The sequence below is a fragment of the Euphorbia lathyris genome, chromosome 6 (genome assembly GCF_963576675.1).
Source record: "Euphorbia lathyris chromosome 6, ddEupLath1.1, whole genome shotgun sequence".
Classification (NCBI taxonomy): domain Eukaryota; kingdom Viridiplantae; phylum Streptophyta; class Magnoliopsida; order Malpighiales; family Euphorbiaceae; genus Euphorbia; species Euphorbia lathyris.
The window spans coordinates 36,926,154-36,945,345 of record NC_088915.1 but is presented as its reverse complement, the minus strand read 5'-3'; positions in this window follow the sequence as shown (position 1 = coordinate 36,945,345).

Below are 19,192 nucleotides of genomic sequence, written 5' to 3'. Positions count from 1 at the left end.
AACCTGGACTTAAACCAGAAATTTATTACTTGATAACGACGGGGTACACTTATCCCTTAGTGAGTTCTCATCTCGAGTTAGGTGAGGGCGCATCAAGTTTTTGGCGCCGTTGCCGGGGATTTATTTCCTCTGCAATATCGAACCAAAGGTCGACTTGTTAGTTTAGGCATTCTTTGTGAATATATCCTTTGTTAATATCATTTATACTTGTTTATATATATTCTTGTTTATAGTAACTATACTTATTGATTACTTAACATTATTTGTACTTAAAAAATCGTTCTTCCAGCAACTATGGAAAACAGAGCGTCAAATCCGTCCATGAACGATCTTAACACAAAAATGGATTTCCTTGTGGCTTCATACAGCCATAATGGCCAACCAAGGACACCATTTTACGAGAGATGTGGCCAGAATCACCCCGGTAGGGTATGCCACATCAACTATTACGTACCTAGAGGTGAGAATGTGAGTTATTTGGGTAATCATCAAAGGTATAATTCTGAACCCTCAACTTACAACTACTACGATTAGGAGCATACACGATATCCACCAACGCCCTACATGGCACCCGTGGATACCCTTCCATACCCCCATTCTAACTCTAACTTTTATGGCAGGCAAACAGAGTACTCAGGAGGAATAATGACCCTCTTAAGAGAGATATCCGTCCGATTGGCAGCCAACGAGGAGGCATGCAGGACCCTGAGTAACCATCTTGCCACAATCAGACAAGAAGAAAGGGAATGCCACGAGGCGTTCCTCTTACAAGAAGAGGCGATTCAAGCCATCGCCCTAAGGAGCGGCAAGGAAATGGACACACCCGTGGCACCTCCATCGCAAACGTATCCGTCACCTCAGGTAAGTAGGGAACCGGAAGTGGTAAGCAACCCCGGTCCCGCATCTAAAACTCCAGCTCCTGAAGTAGCTGTAGAAAAAGTAGTTAGGCCTTATACACCAAAACTGACATTCCCTCAGAAGCAGAAAAAGGCCAACTTAGATAAGAAATTTGCTCGGTTTTCGGAAATCCTTAGTAGATTAGAAATAAACATTCCATTAATGGAAGCACTAGAGGAGATGCCGAACTATGCAAAATTTCTTAAAGACATGTTGTCGAAAAAGAAAAAGTTTGGGGAAAATGAGATAGTGGCTTTAACAGAACAATGCTCGGCCATAATCACCCATAAATTACCCCCCAAACTTAAAGATCAAGGGAGCTTTACCATCCCGTGTAGGATAGGCAATATGCACATAGATAGGACATTATGCGATTTAGGAGCAAGTATTAATCTTATGCCTTTATCAATTTTCAGGAAATTGGGACTCGGAGAACCTAAACCGACAAACATGACACTGCAGCTGGCGGACAGGTCGATCGCACGGCCTAGAGGCATAGTTGAAGATGTATTGGTGAAGGTGGACAAACTGATCTTCCCGGTTGATTTTGTGGTCCTCGACATGGAAGAAGATGACTCCGTCCCCATTCTACTCGGGAGACCGTTTCTTGCAACCGGTAGGACACTGATAGACGTCCATGGAGGTAAATTTGTCCTAAGGGTGCAGGACGAAGAGGTAACATTTAACGTTTATGAGTCTATGAAATTTCCTCAAGAGCGCTCCAAAAGTTGTAACTTTGTAGATGCACTAATAGATGAATGTGTTGAGGAAGTTGACCTTGACATAAGAAATGCCTCTTTAGAACTCGGTCTAGGTGGTGAGGAATGTGAAAACTCGAATGAACCATTTGAAGATCTCCCACCTGAAAAATGTTATTGGGTTAAGGGTAGAAAAGAGGACCTTGATCGAGAGATCAAACCTAAACCCAAAACCTCGTTAGAGGAACCTCCAAAATTGGAGCTTAAGCCCTTACCCAATAATCTGAAATATGTTTTTCTTCAACCTCCCACAGATTTACCCATTATTATTTCTTCTTTGTTGACAGTTGAACAGGAAGAAAAATTGGTGGAGGTGCTGATGGAACATAAAGGAGCCTTTGGATGGTCGATCCACGACATCAAAGGCATCGACCCCAAAATCTGCACGCATAGAATTTTCCTTGAGGAAGAGATCAAGCCATCTGCCCAACCTCAACGACGGCTCAACCCTAATATGAAAGAGGTGGTAAAAGTCGAGGTTATAAAACTCCTCGATGCAGGTATCATCTTTCCGATTTCTGATAGCCAATGGGTAAGCCCGGTTCAATGCGTGCCTAAAAAAGGGGGAACAACGGTAATGGAAAATGAAAAAGGGGAATTAATCCCAAGTAGAAAGGTTACGGGTTGGCGTGTATGCATAGATTATAGGAAATTAAACGAGGCCACCCGTAAAGACCACTTTCCCTTACCGTTTATTGATCAAATGTTGGAACGATTAGCAGGGAACGAATTTTTCTGTACTTTAGATGGGCTATCCGGCTATATGCAAATTCCTGTGGACCCTTTGGATCAAGAGAAAACCACATTCACTTGCCCCTATAGGACTTTCGCATATAGGCGAATGCCTTTCGGATTGTGTAATGCCCCTGCCACATTCCAACGTTGTATGATGGCTATGTTTTCTGACATGGTCGAGGAGTTCCTAGAAATTTTCATGGATGATTTTAATGTTGTAGGACCTACTTTCGACCAATGTCTTGAAAACTTGGACCGAGTCTTAGAACGTTGTGAAGACAAGAACTTGGCACTTAATTGGGAAAAGTGCCAGTTCATGGTCCAAAATTGTATAGTGTTAGGACACAAGGTGTCGGGAAAAGGGATCGAGGTCGATCCGGCAAAAATTGAGGTAATTGAGAAACTGCCACCTCCTACCAATGTAAAATTGGTTAGGAGCTTTTTAGGACATGCGGGGTTTTATAGACGTTTCATAAAAGACTTTTCAAAAATCACTAAACCCCTCACTCAATTATTACTAAAAGATGTTGATTTTAATTTCAATGAAGAATGTATGTCTGCATTCAAACTACTGAAAAAGAAATTAATCGAAGCACCTATTGTGGTAAGCCCGGATTGGTCCCTTCCCTTTGAGTTAATGTGCGATGCCAGTGATCTGGCCGTAGGAGCCTGTCTTGGGCAGAGGGTGGATAAACTTTTTCGCCCAATATTCTATGCTAGCAAAACCTTGAACGATGCACAGCAAAATTATTCAATAATTGAAAAGGAATTGCTAGCCGTAGTCTTTGCCTTTGACAAATTTAGGTCCTATTTGGTACTATCTAAGGTAATTGTTTTTAATGACCATGCAGCCTTGAGATATCTGATGAGCAAGCAGGATGCAAAACCTAGGCTGATCCGTTGGATCTTACTACTCCAAGAGTTTGACATCGAGATCAGAGACAAAAAAGGAGTGGAAAACGTAATAGCAGACCACCTATCCCGGTTAGAGTCAGATCAACAAACCTTAGAGCACGAGGTAATCAAGGAGGTATTTTCGGACGAAACATTGTATTCGGTACGATCTCTCCCCTGGTTTGCAGACATCGCGAACTACAAAGTCGGTAACATTCTTCCCCCTGATTTAGATGCAAGCAAAAAACGTAAGTTTATGTTTGAAAACAAGCAATATTTTTGGGAAGAACCATATTTATTTCGATTCTGCACTGATGGCATAATTAGGAGATGTATACCAGAAGAGGAGGTAGATTCAGTGATTAATATGTGTCATTCTAGGGAACCAGGTGGCCACTTCGGGCCAGATAGGACAGTGGCAAAAATCCTCCAAAGTGGGTTTTGGTGGCCACAAATGCATAAATATGTTAATAGCTATATTAAATATTGTGATGCATGTCAGAGAGTGGGGAATATCTCTAGGAGAAATGAGATGCTTCAACAAGGTATACTCGTGTGTGAGCTATTTGATGTTTGGGGCATAGATTTCATGGGACCCTTCCCCATGTCACACAACAACCAATACATTCTTGTGGCGGTTGATTATGTTTCCAAATGGGTAGAAGCAGAAGCTCTACCCACAAATGATGCTCGAGTAGTGATGAGATTTCTGAGAAAGAATATTTTCACCAGATTCGGGACCCCCCGGACCATCATCAGTGATGGGGGATCCCATTTTTGCAATAGGCAATTTGACATGTTGCTCCAAAAGTATGGCGTAGCTCATAGGGTCGCAACACCCTACCACCCTTAGACGAGTGGCCAGGTAGAGGTGTCAAATAGAGAGTTGAAACGTATTCTTGAAAAAACAGTAGGGAATGCTAGAAAAGACTGGAGCCTTAAGCTGGATGATGCTCTTTGGGCATATCGGACAGCTTTCAAGACTCCAATAGGAATGTCCCCCTATCGTTTAGTTTTCGAAAAATCTTGTCACTTACCGGTTGAACTAGAGCATAAGGCTTATTGGGCGCTAAAATATTTGAATTTTGACCCAAAACTTTCAGGTGAACTACGGCTAACTCAGCTGCACAAACTGGATGAACTCCGGTACAACTCTTACGAAAATGCCAAGCTATACAAAGAACGAACCAAAAGGGTGCATGATAGGAAAGTACAAAAGAAAACCTTTGAAATAGGTGATCAAGTACTACTATACAACTCCTGACTGAGATTCTTCCCGGGCAAACTCAAAAGTAGATGGCACGGACCATTCTCGGTCATCAACGCACACCCCTCCGGAATGGTTGAAATCAAAGGGAGGGATGGAGCCACCCAAAAGGTAAATGGGCACCGCCTAAAGCTTTATCTTGGCAAGAACGATTCGGACGTACAAGTTCTGCGCCTACAGACAAGCACAGAATGGGCGGCCAATCAGTAAGTTGTCTTCTCCACCCTAACTCTTTACACTCGTACTTCATGATTTGTGATGCAATGTTGGAACTTATTGCATGTTTTAGTGTGAGGAGGAGGGGTAGACAAACTTACAAAAATTGTATAAATTTTAAATTTTTGTTGCGTCGTGTCTAGTTTAGTTTAGCATTTTTTAGGTTTTGTTTATGTTTTTGCATGTTTAGGACCTAAAACCGTGAACCTCCTTCGAATCTAAACTTCGTTATTTGTCTTTGAGGGCTGAGAACCGAATCTAAAATTGCATGACAACTAGTTTAGGCGTAGGACACAACTCTTGTATCTGTAAAAGCATGAGCTACAGTTGCATTTAGACCCTACTTTTGAAGAAATGCTAAAATCATTACTTAGGTAGATAACTTAAGAATTGAAGGCATGTAATATTAAACTTGAGTTTGGGGAAAACTAGTAAACACAAAATTGAAACCCAAAGAACTGTGAGCTGAATTTGAGCCTAAGAGCGAACATCAAAAAGCTCTTTTTCTTGACATTTTTGTGTGAATGCTTTGACTTGTGGAAGATTACAGATTTTGCACCTAATACTGTGTTGAACCTACATGCAATGATTTGAGATGATAAACGATGAATCAGCCTCATTAGAATTAACCCTTTTTCTTTACCTTATTTTTTTTTTCTTTTTCATCCACTCTAGGAAGCCCCTTTGAGCCGACATTTTTGTAGTTGTAGATTTTTCTTTCGTTCTAACCTGTTTTTGCAAACCACAACTTGGTTCGCTATTTAACCTTTGTTTTTGCAAAGCTCGAATTGAGCCTTTGTTTTCTTCTAGCGCTCTATCTTTGTTTATGGCATTACAGTAGCAAGCCAAAAGGCTAAGAAGTGAATGAGCATCACTATCTCAGAAAAAAAAGAGAGAAAAATAGAAAAAAAGAGAAAAAGAAAAGAGACGAACAAAAGGGAAAAACTTCATTCCCCAGTTCCTAAAAATAAAAAACGTCTCAAGAAAACATCCCAAAAGAAAAAATAAGGGATGAAGAAAAAGCTCAGTCACTTCGTATTTGCTAAAGCCATTTTAACTTTGTTTTTGTAGCGCTAGAACTTTTAACCCTTGTTGTACCTTTAACCCTCTAACCAAATTACAATCCCAATTAGAGGCTGTTTTTGATATCATCGGAGTCATATAGCATAGTAGAGGAACTCGGATGAACGTGCAAAATCAACGTAATCCTAAGCAAGAACATAAGCCGAGAGTAAACACTTTAGCCACCAAAATTGTGTGAATGAGTGAACTACCTATGGTGAGGTGTTTTACTTAGCGATCCCCTTAAACTCGTTTAATTGAACATGTGTCCATTTACTTAAAACTATGACCCATGATAATTGAAATGCGGCTTTTGGATATCGTGTCTCTACTTTGTATTTCCGAATGCATGTAATTACAGATGCTCGAAGTTGTGTCAAGCACCTAGTCAAACCGGGAGGTTTTCTAGCTTGCTTGTGATGGCGGGTTTAGTTTTTAGTTTACTTGGGGACAAGTAAAGTTTTAAGCGCGAGGAGGTTTGATAGGGGTCAAAAACCCTATCTTTGGGTACGGTTTTAGGACGGGTTTTAGAGTTATTTGGTTAATAAGCGAGCAATTCTCGCATTTAAATGCTTTTGTATGAGTTTAGTTAGGAATTGGAAACGTTCTATTTACTTTTCGTCGTTTAGGCTCGTTTTATGATCAATTTAGGCAAATACGGCCGAAATAGCATGCATAGTAGAATTCCGTTATCTTTTGAAGCTAATTGGTCCGTCAAAAGTCGCACCAAACGAAGCGTTTGCTCAAAATAGGCGATTAACGGATCAATTTGGCTTTTGGACTAATGTTTTCTGGAGTTTTATGCGTGTGCAGGTGTAAGTTCGGACGAAAAAGGGCATAGAAGTCACTCGGCATGAATCGAGTACGCTTCGGGCGAAAACGCTTGGCGAGCAGGGCCCCACGGGCCATTTCTGCTCGCCGAGCAGGCCCCCAGGCGCCTGCTCGCCGAGCAGGGGGCTGCTCGGCGCGAGCAGCCCTGCTCACCGAGCAGCCTTCCCTGCTCGGCGAGCAGCCCTGCGGGAATTGGTCAAAAAGACCAATTCCGCCCCCACGAAGCCACGTTCGGCCCCACGTCTTCCTACACTAACAAGGACACGAAAATAGGTCAAAACGAGGCCCGAGACGCGTCTATAAATAGGATTTTTCCATTGTAAATTAGATATCTTTCGTTTTTGTAAATTATTTTAGCTTTCCCCTTGTAATTCCTCTCCATCTTCTCCATATCTTCTTCAACCTCCATTGAAGCTCCTTCAAAGCTTTTCCTCGAGGAATCATCAAGGTCCGTCCTTAAGATTAAGTCGCCGGCTGCAGAGTAAACAGGTTCCCTGAAAGGGATTTTTGTATCTCCTTTTATCTTTCCTTGTTTGTACTCTTTGATACAGTTGCTGAACTTGACTTATTGTATCTTGTGACAATTATCTTCGCCTTTAATAATAATTTAGCTCTTGTTTTGTTCTATGATTAATTGTTTAATCTCTGTCTTACGCTTTATTCAATTGGTTTAACTCATTCAAAAGCCCCAAAATCTAGTAGGCACATATTGCGAGCTGAATCTGACCTAGTCAGAGCCTAGGAGATTGACGACCTCTTAGTTGATTAAGCGCCAATTTACTGAGCCTTAGACCTAGTTTCGGCCTTAGGGAATCACGCGCTAGGAACCTTAGGAGGGTAAGTAGGGTTAATCGCCTTGAATACAAGTGACTCAGATTAGGTTTTTATTCAATAGTCTTGATAATCTATCTTCATTATTATCGTTCATACCATGTTCCTTCGGATAATTTCATTAATGAAAGATCAATTAGGGGTAGAGTAACTTAGTTAGGCGTAGAATAACTTAGTTAGAATTAGATAACTTAGCTAGGATTAGTATAATTCAACCTAGGAGTAGATTAGTTTAAACAAACCAACTCAAAACCCCCTAAGCCTAGATAACATCCGAGATCGAGTAGCTCGGTACTTGCAGAAATAAATCCTGTGGACGATAACCTGGACTTAAACCAGAAATTTATTACTTGATAACGACGGGGTACACTTATCCCTTAGTGAGTTCTCATCTCGAGTTAGGTGAGGGCGCATCAAAGACCCCGAAGCTCATTTGTATAGATACGTATGTGCTATGTTTGGGGAGCCATACAAAGTGGAAAAAGTCGCTCCATGGTTCTATCTTTCGCTGGTGGGCGAACCTTTGAAGTGGTTTCAATTGCTACCTGACTCGACTAAGCATGATTGGTCACTGATGTCAAGCTTGTTTTTGATGAAGTATCGAAGAGATAAGACACAGGCAAGAGAACATAGCGCGATGCAAATTGGGCCTATCAAACGTCCGTTTCCGACTATCAGCAAGTATAATGAAGGGAAGGACCCCATGGAGCACCTACATTTTTATCTGTCGGCTATGGGTCCTCTAGGTTTCAAAGAGGAGGAGATTACGAGCTTGTTTTGCAACTCATTGGCAGGAGAGTCACTGGTGTGGTACATGTCTCTTCCAATGCACGTTAAAGCAGATTGGGCAAAAATGACTAACAGATTCATCAAAAAATACGTCGCATGGGAATGTCCAGAGGAAATGCCTGCATTACCCGAAGAGGAGACACCTGAGGCAGTAACAGCCATGTCTAAGTATAAGGGAGATGAGAACCCCATTGATCATATAAACCGTTTTCGTGCCCACATGTTTCACGCGGGACTCTACCGAAGTGAGTTAGTCCAAAAGACACTCATAGGAGGAGCTTTGATGTGGCACCGAATGCTCTCGGCAAAGACAAAAGGGGACTGGGGATCCTTCATGGAGGCCTTTGTGCAGAGGTATGAGATGTACATTCCGTGGACAGGGTCGTTGGAATATTTAGAAAGGATCAAGCAATTCCCCGAAGAAGCATTCGTGGACTATGCTAGAAGATGGAGGTTCAAGTATGCCTCATGTCGGATCACCTTGAGCGATCAGGAGAAACTCATGTGCATCCAGAAGGGTGCTATTCCACTCGTGGCTAGAAGAATGAACGGAGTGTTCCTCAAGGACTATGAAGAACTGATAGGCTGGGCTCGGTATGGATCGTCGGACCCTTCCTATGTAAATCCGAACGTCCATCACGTGATGGATCTGATTGTTGTGGATATTTGGGGAAGTTCCTCGGAAGAGGAAGGTATCAATCAGAAAGCTCCAATCCATATCTGGGATGAGTCTGATGACGAGCCGAAAATTGCCGTAATGGTAAAGTCGGGCCGAGGCACCGAGGGAAAGAATCTGCCCGGATTTAAGATCTTCAACGATGTTACTGACTGGGGCAAGGGGATCATGATGCTTGACCTGAATGCTGAGGAGCAGGTGATCACTATTGAGGCCACTGTAGGAGCGGTGGATGAGCCTAGTACCTCTAAGACTTATGAGAAACTCGAGAACCCTGTTGATGACAACTAGATTACCGCTTTATTTGAATCTGATGATTCACTCACCAATAATATGGCCGAGTAGGAAGCGTGCATCTACGGGTTAGAGTCGCTAGCAGCGCTAGGAGCGTTGTATGTTGAAATCTGGGGCGACTCAAAGCTGATTATCGAGCAAGCACAGGGAATTTGGGAAGTAAGGTTACACCCGTACTTAGACCAGCTAGGGGGGTTGGCACAGAGGTTCAGTGAGTGCCGCTTTATCATATTCCTCGAGCGCAGAACTAAGCGGCAGATGCTTTGGCCACGTTGGTGTCAGTATGTGATAATCCACAGAATATTGCCTCAAAGCCTCTGGTATTGAGGAGGTCTCACAAACCGTGCTCTGAAGATGTAATGTTGTTAGGAGTGGATGGAAAGCCTTGGTATTTCGACATTGTGAACTTCATGAAAAGTGGAACTTATCCGACAGAATTAGAGCTTAAGGATCAAGCCGTGATCAGAAGGTTAGCCCAGCAGTTCGTCATCCACAACGATTTGCTTTACAAAAGGGACGCCGATGGTTTACAATTGAGATGTTTAGACAAGGGAGAAGGCCGTGAAGCAATGGAGTCAGTGCACTCGGGAATTTGTGGAGCCCACAAGGGAGGAGCAGTGCTAGCAAAGAAAATCATAAGGCAAGGCTTCTATTGGCTCACTATGGAAAGAGATTGCAATGAATATGCGAAGAAATGCCACGGTTGTCAAATCCATGGCGATTATAATCACCTGCCAGCTATGGAACTGCACGTGTTGGCACCCGTTTGGCCGTTTGAAGCTTGGGGCATTGATATCATCGGTGAGGTGAGGCCTAATGCATCAAATGGACACAAGTTCATCGTAGTTGCCATTGATTACTTCACCAAGTGGGTAGAGGCAGAATTGTTTAGTAAGCTGGGATCGAAGCAGATGAGAAAGTTTATTGAAAAGCATCTAATCACCAGGTTTGGGGTGCCTCACCACATGATCACGGATAATGGGATCCAGTTTCAAGGGGAAGTGAAAAGTCTCTTCCAAGAGTACGGTATTGAGCATCATAGATCGTCTCCATATCGCCCACAAGCTAACGGGGCAGTAGAAGCGGCCAATAAGAACCTTAAGAGGATTCTCGTAAAGACAGTAGCATCGCATCGGAATTGGCACGAGCAGCTTCCGCTCGCTTTATGGGCTTATCGCATGATGGTTAGAGCATTAACGGGGGCAACGCCATTCTCCTTAGTATATGGGGCATAAGCGGTTCTGCCTATTGAGGTTGAGAAGCGATCGCTGAGAATCGCGGTAGAAGTAGAGATTCCTAAAGCGGAATGGGTGAAGAAGCGTTATGAACAGCTGGCATTGGTAGACGAGAAGAGGATGGAGGCCCTTTACCACATACAGCTATATCAAAGGAGGATGGCCCGGGCTTTCAATGAAAGGGTTAAGGTCAGTCCTATCAAAGAAGGAGACATGGTGCTGAAACAGATCCGAATGACGCGCACCGACCCTAGGGGCAAGTTTAGGCCAAACGGGGAAGGACCGTTTCTCGTGAAGAAGATCCTAAGCAAAGGGGCGGTGAAACTAACCACGATGGATGGCATTGAGTTCTCCGAACCTACCAATCTGGATAGGCTTAAGAAATACTTTTCGTAAAAAAAAAGAAAAAAAAAGAAATAAAAATTCCCGATAGGTTGAAAACCCGCAAAGGGCGATCTATGCAACAATAAGGGACATCCCAATGAGTGAAAACCCAAGAGGGCTCTCATTTGAAAATTCCGGGATAATAAAAGGAGAGTTGAAAAATCGCTGGGACCTGAAAATCGAAAAAAGGCGGGTCCTGGTAACAGTAGTTATATCTTGAGCAATTATGGAAATAATGTGTAAGTGGCTAAGTATTTCTGTTGCTTGTAAATAAATAAAGGCATGAATATATTCGAAGAGAATGTATGAAATGATTATGATCGACTGAATGTATGGTATTACAAGTCATGAGTTATACATTTCTTTTCCCCACCACCAAATAAAAAGCCTACACAAACATCTTTTTCACATATACCCACTATACATCACGGTAGTACTAATAAAGTCATAAACCAAAACAATGACGGGACTATCAAGGAGGAGGAACCCCAAAGTCCCAAAAGCCCTCAAGCGAATCAAAGACTCTGAAGTAAGGTGCCCACTCCTCGGCTAAGGCCTCCTCGGCAACCCGATGACCCTTTACCGCAATCCGCAAACTCTCCTCAGCAGCTCGCTGGACCTCTATATCCACACGGCTCCTCTCCTCGGTTGCCCGGCCTCGCTCCTCCCAGCTGGAGCACTCATCCTCCATCTCTCGATAACGATGTACGATCTGAGCGTCATCATTCCATAGTGACTCTCCTCGCCCGGCCGCCACGCCCTCCTGTACTCTTCGGTCCATAGAATGGAGGCCTCCCTATAAAGAAAAATAGGAGGGAAGCAATGTAAAAAAGGAGAAAGAAAAAAAAGAGAAAATATACATACATTCATTCATAATCATGTGCATACATATCACTACACTAGGTTATACAATACTCACCAGATGATAGGCGTGACTTAAGTCAAGCCGCACGCAGAAATACTTGGATAGCTCCACGAAATTTGTGCAAGTCTAGGCAGGCTTCGATAGGCAAATTAGAATTCGATCTATGGGCACAGACCCCGCTACGGACTGCGGTCTATGGCATCGTCAATGGGCACAGGCCCCGCTACGGACTGCGGTCTATGGCATTGTCAATGGGCACAGGCCCCGCTACGGACTGCGGTCTACGGCATTATCAATGGGCACAGGCCCCGCTACGGACTCCAATCTACGGCATGAAGCGACTGCGGTCACAAACTCTCGGACGAGTGGTAAAGCCCAAATATCAAAGCGACTGCGGTCAAAACCTCTTGGACGAGGTCTCAATTCCAACTCTCGGACGAGTGATAAAGCCCAACTATCATCAACGAAGAGCACCTGCGATCGATGTAGAGATTAAGATCGAATGGTTGATTTGGAGATATGCGAAACAAGCAAACGCCTGCGATCGATGTATGGATTAGGGTCAGATGTTCGATTTGGAGATCTGCAATATAAGAAAACGCCTCCGATCGATGTAGAGATTAGGGTCGAATGATGGATTTGGAGATATGCAAACGAAAGGACGCCTGCGATCGATGTATAGATTAGGGTTGGATGTTCGATTTGGAGGTCTGCAATACATGAAAACGCCTGCGATCGATGTAGAGATTAGGGTCGAACGATGGATGTGGAGATACGCAAACGAAAGGACGCCTACGACCGATGTGGAGATTAGGGTTGAGTGATTAATTTCAAAACGAAAGAGTACCTGCGGTCGAGATAAAGACTATAGTCGCTAGAAAAAGCAACTTTACCTGCGGTCGAGATAAAGACTAGGGTCGCTAGAAAAAGCAACTTTACCTGCGGTCGAGATAAAGATTAGGGTCGCTAGAAAAAGCAACTTTACCTGCGGTCGAGATAAAGACTGGGGTCGCTAGAAAAAGCAACTTTACATGCGGTCGAGATAAAGACTGGGGTCGCTAGAAAAAGCAACTTTACCTGCGGTCGAGATAAAGACTGGGGTCGCTAGAAAAAGCAACATTACCTGCGGTCGAGATAAAGACTAGGGTCGCTAGAAAAAGCAACATTACCTGCGGTCGAGATAAAGACTAGGGTCGCTAGAAAAAGCAACTTTACCTGCGGTCGAGATAAAGACTAGGGTCGCTAGAAAAAGCAACTTTACCTGCGGTCGAGATAAAGACTAGGGTCGCTAGAAAAAGCAACATTACCTGCGGTCGAGATAAAGACTAGGGTCGCTAGAAAAAGAAACTTTACCTGCGGTCGAGATAAAGACTAGGGTCGCTAGAAAAATCCATTTACCTGCGGTCGATTTAGACTAGGGTCACTAAAAAAAGCCATTTACCTGCGGTCGATTTAGAGACTAGGGGCCCCAGAAGGAGCGTTCGTCGGCAGCCGATTCAGAGGCAAGGACAGGACAGCCAAAGTGAAGATTGAAGACAAGATAGGAACTTGCGACATGGAGATCAGGTATTTCTCCTCCCACTCTATAGGTGTCTTTTACTTTAATATATTTCGCATTGCATGTGTTGAATTCACGAAAAGAAGTTTTCGAAAAAGCACACACGTCACTGCCAAAAATAGAAAGTAGGGGCAACTGTAGACACCGGGGTCGGAGGACCGATGAAGAAAAATTATAAAAAGGGATCCAAATCAATCGATTGAAATAAACGATGAGTCGGTAAAAATAATAAATAAAAAACGTTGTTCGAAGGTACCGTCGAGACCGGCTTGATTGAATTCGAAAATTTAATCGAGCAACGGTCGAATCGGTTCCGCGAATGAAATCTTAAACCGTCTCGCCGAGTTCGGAGTATTTCGTGCCATTTTCTTATTTCGGATCAATAAGGGTTTTGTTTTAGAACTCGAAAAATAAAAAGAGAGTTTTGTAAAAAACCGATTTTATAAAAGCTAATTTTATAAAATCGGTTTTGGATAAAAATCATTTTTGATAAAAATCATTTTTGATAAAAATCATTTTTGATAAAAATCATTTTTTAGTTTTGGTTATTTTAGGTGTATTTTATTTATTTAGTTTATTTATTTTTTTTACAAATGCGGTCCCGTCGGGGACCGCTATTTTCGTCACGGGCCGTTAAACGGCCCGTGACGTGGGCTGGGCCGCCCAGGCCCAGCCCATGGCTTCGGCCAAGTGCATTTTTGCTGCACTTGGCCGAAGCCAAGTGCAAATTTTGGTATTTTATATAAAAAAAAAAATTAAAAGTAATTAAAATAAAAATGTTGGCAGCTTACCCTTGGCTCCAAGCCAAGGGTGAGCTGCCAACCTTTGCTTGGAGCCTACCTTGGCTCCAAGCAAAGTTAAATTACTTTTTTAGGGCTCCATTTGCCTATAAATAGGATGGAGCCCAAGACAATAAGGAGGCGAAATTGAGACCCGAACTCCTGGCAAATTTCACCGAGACCCAAATCCTCTAAAAAAAAACCAAAAAATCCGACTCTAAAATACTAATCAATCGACTTGATTTGGACTCCGTTACCGATTGAAAGGTAACAATCCGAGGAACTAGACCCATTTCATTCTTTATTACATTTTTATTGTTTAGATCTACTTATTTATTTGTTTTTGCACTTTGATTATTTTGATTTGTTAAATTAATTTTTCGTTTTGTATTTGAACAAGTTTTTGGTTTTGGGTTTTGAAATAAAAAACTTTGTTTGGATCCCAATACAAACCGTGACCCGATTTAAGGGTAGTTCGGGATCCAAATGTCGTAGATCCGTGTGTTTACAAATGTTTTGAACCATTGTTTTCAATAAAACGTCGTTTTAGAATCCTCCGTTACAAGCCATTACCCGATTTAGGTAGTTGGGGGGCTAAAATGACAAAATAGACTAGATCTAATATTTTTTTATAAATCTGAAACTTTAAAAGGACTGTTTCTGATATTTTTATCTTTTTGTTTTATTGTGTTTTGAGTCCTTTTCTGAATTTTTAAATAAATCAGGGACTGATCCTGATATTTGCCATTATATATATATATACGGCAGAGGGGGGGATTTAGTTTATTATGTTAAGTATATATATATATATATATATATATATATATATATGGCGAGGTGATGGGTGCATTTAGTTGATCATTATTATATAATTAGTTATTTATTTATGGATCTTTTATAGTCATTATTTTGGGTTCATTTGAGATTCTTAGTTAAAATAGGGACTGTTTGTGAGTTTTCTTTATACCTTTTTGGGTTATTAAGTCTTTATTAATTATTTGGGGTATGTCTTGGTGGGTTGAAATATTGTAAATATAGGGATATGGATATGATAGTATACTTAATACATTTTATTCTCAATTTTAGGGTTGTCTATACCTATATTTTTTTGGGTATGGATGAGGTTGCTTTTTCTATCTTTTCATTTTAATTATTTTTGGGTTAATTAATTAATTGATATTTTTATGGTATTAGCATTTTTGGGTTTATTAATATTGAGGGTGTATTTACTTGATTATTTTTGGCACATTTTATGTACAAATACTATTTTGGGGTGTTTTGGGTCAAATATTAGTTTTTCTATCTATTAATATTATTTAGTATTTTTCACATATTTTTATTTGGATTAAAGTACAATATACATAGCCATATTTTTACTTTTATTTATACACATATATATCTATAGTATATATCATTCCTTTACTCTATTTTCATTATTAACTTATAGTTATAATTATTATTTTTTATTATGTGTATATTTACTAGTTACTCTTATTCTTAGACTATATAAGTATATATTTTTGGATAATTATGGACTAGGTGATTTGTGGGTCTAATGGGTTATATATTGTAATTACATTCATGGGGTTTAATTAGATAAAGAGGGGCTCAAGTCTAAAGGGAGGAGTTAAAAGGTAAAAAATGGGGTTTTAATTTGAGTTTTTAATTAAAAAGTACTCTATAGGTTTTTCTAATAAATAAAAGATTTCGGGTTCGTTATCACTTTCAATTGATTTCCAAAATATCATGTTTTAAAACCTTAATTCGTTCCAACGACGGATTAAGCGAATCTTGTAATTAAAATCGTTTTTCTTTCTAAATAATAGAGTTTTGAATCGTTTTCCAAACTAAACGGTTTTGTAGAAAAAGAAATGGACTTGTATGCTTAATCACGTTTTTTGTTAAAACTTCTTATCTCACGTTTTCAAACGCTCGAGTCGTTCCAACGGCGATTCGAGTCGATATCATGTTAATCAACGGGGTTTTGAAACGTACCTAAATCGTTCCAACGGCGATTAAGGTACGAACCATGTAAATAAACTCGTTTTGGGGAATGAGATTAGCTTAGAATTAGTGTACAGACTAAGGCATAAAATCACACCGTGAATAAATCAATTCTTTTTTCTCCCCCTCTCTCTCCTATGTATCTTAAATTTATGCAAAATGGGTGATTCTTTACTAAAGTGGCTTTCAATGACATGCTCAAAACGGTTTTCAAAGCGAGAAAGAAAAGGTTTCAAATGAATTTTAAACTTAAAGAAATATGCGATTAGTCCGTTATCGCCTAACACGCCGAGTAGGAGGCCGGTGGTTCATAACCGGGCGATGTCGGGGTGCCTAGTAGCCTTTCTCCGGAAAGGAGCTAGCCTTCTCGGCTCGTACCTAAGTTTCCCGAACCCTCACCGGTCTCCCGCAAGGGATCAGTGTTCATTTTCCCATTCGTGGGTGGCGACTCTTCCATACTCCGAGCTCTGGTCCTGCCGAGCAGCTTGATTCCACGATTGGTTGCTTTCGGCGCCAATCACCGCTTACGTCGCCATGAGGTGTCCACCCCCCGGTCCGCCCGGGCGAGGCCGTTCGGCACCTTGTCTAACACGTGCACTTGCGAAAATCGCTCAACAGCAAGTTAGAATCTGAGAACAGTTAGAAGCAGTCAGGGGATATTGGGAGATCCAAGTTTGTGAAAGGGGGATCATCTCAGTTTCGAGGTGGTCAAACTCAGAGTCAGAACACAAGAGGAACACCTGTGAGCCGTACTAATTTCCGAGCATCTGATACTATTAGCCAAGCTTCGTATAGTCCTTCCATTGCTAGTAGTGGTAATGGTCCAAAATGTGTTCAGTGTGGGAAATTTCATTCTGGAGAATGCAGGAAAAGATCTCTGGGATGTTTTCAATGTGGAGGAAGGGGTCACTTGAAAAAGGATTGCCCGTCATCAGGGAGGATAACAGAATCTAAAAGAAGAATTTCATGTTATGAGTGTGGTTAAGAAGGGCATGTACGTACTAATTGTCCTAAATTGAACACTGTTGGGAGAGGTCGAGGATCACAGGGTGACAGAACAAGTGGAGGTAATTCAGTTGGAAGATAAAATGGTCGTGGTAATGGTAGAGGTACCAATATGGCCAGAGGAGCTGGTAATACTTCTCAAGGAGCTAGAAATCAGGGTACTCAATCGGATAGAGCTGCAACTCAACCTCGAGTTTTTGCTATGACTCCATAAGAAGCCGTTGCATCTGTAGAAGTTATCACTGGTACGATTTCTTTATTTGGAAAATATGTTTATGTGCTTATTGATCCTGGTGCTACGCATTCCTTTGTGTCGCCTTTATTTATGTCTGATGTAATGTGGGAGTCGAAATTGATGCCTGAATGTTTAATTGTTAGCATGCCTATGGGAGAATCTTTAGTATGTACAGATGTCTATCCTAATTATGAAGTAAAATTAGGAGAGTCCTTTATACATGCGGATTTGGTACCTTTAATGGTTCAGACATTTGATGTGATATTAGGCATGGATTCATTATCTAAGTGTCAAGCCTTGGTAGACTGTTGTAGGAAGAAAGTTAATCTGTTATTAGCTAATGGGGAAAAATATGTGTTTCAAGGCGAGAGAGGTGTACATAGAATATAGTCTCTGTTATGACAGCTTTGAAAATGTTAAGGAAGGGGTGTGAATCTTTCTTAGCATATGTGATAGACAGCAGGGAAAAACATCCTAAATTAGAAGATGTGCCAATTGTGAATGAATATCCAGATGTGTTCCCAGATGAGATACCAGGGTTACCACCGGAAAGAGAAGTCGAGTTTGCAATTGACTTACAGCCGGGTACTGCTCCTATATCCCTAGCACCATATAGAATGGCACCGGCAGAAATGAAAGAATTAAAAATACAGTTGCAAGAGTTGTTAGATAAGGGATATATACGACCTAGTGTGTCACCATGGGGAGCTCCAGTGTTGTTTGTGAAAAAAAAAGATGGAACAATGCGGTTGTGTATAGATTACCATCAGTTGAATAAGGTTACAATCCGTAACAAGTATCCGTTGCCTAGAATCGATGATTTGCTTGATCAGCTGCAAGGGGTAATAATATTTTCAAAAATTGATCCGAGAACCGGATATCATCAGTTGAAGATCAGAGAAGGAGATGTTCAGAAAACAGCTTTCAGAACTCGATATGGGCATTATGAGTTTTTGGTAATGCCATTCGGGTTAACTAATGCACCTGCTGCATTTATGGATCTGATGAATCGAATATTTAAACCTTACTTAGATACATTTGTAATTGTGTTTATTGATGATATTCTTGTGTATTCTAAGAGTAAGGAAGACCACACCAAGCATTTGAGGATAGTTTTGCAGATTATGAGAGAGAAGCAGTTGTATGCCGAATTTAGTAAATGTGAGTTTTGGCTTGATGAAATTATGTTCTTGGGGCATGTGGTATCAGCTAAGGGAATTCTAGTGGATCCTAAGAAAGTTGAGGCTGTAGCTAACTGGAAAGCACCATCGAATGTACATGAAGTGCGTAGTTTTCTGGGGTTAGCAGGGTATTATAGAAGGTTTGTGAATGGATTCTCACTTATAGCTTCTCCAATGACGCAGTTGCTGAGAAAGGGAGTAAAATTCAAGTGGACACCCGAGTGTCAGAACAGTTTTGATACTTTGAAGTCAAGACTGATTAGTGCTCCAGTGTTGACACTACCTGTAGTGGGTGAATGGTATACAATATATAGTGATGCTTCAAGGTAAGGTCTTGGAATTGTGTTGATGCAGAATGATAAAGTAATTGCTTATGCATCATGACAGTTAAGACCACATGAATTGAATTACCCAACACATGATCTTGAATTAGCTGCTGTTGTGTTCGCTTTGAAGATTTGGAGACACTATCTTTATGGTGAGAAATGTCGCATTTTCACTGATCACAAGAGTTTGAAGTACATAATGAGTCGGAAGGAATTAAATTTGAGGCAAAGAAGATGGATTGAGCTACTGAAAGATTATGATCTGACAATTGAATATCATCCGGGTAAAGCTAATGTTATAGCTGATGCTTTGAGTCGCAAGAATGTTGGAAGTTTGAGTTATATTAAATCTGTAAAAATGCCTTTGTTA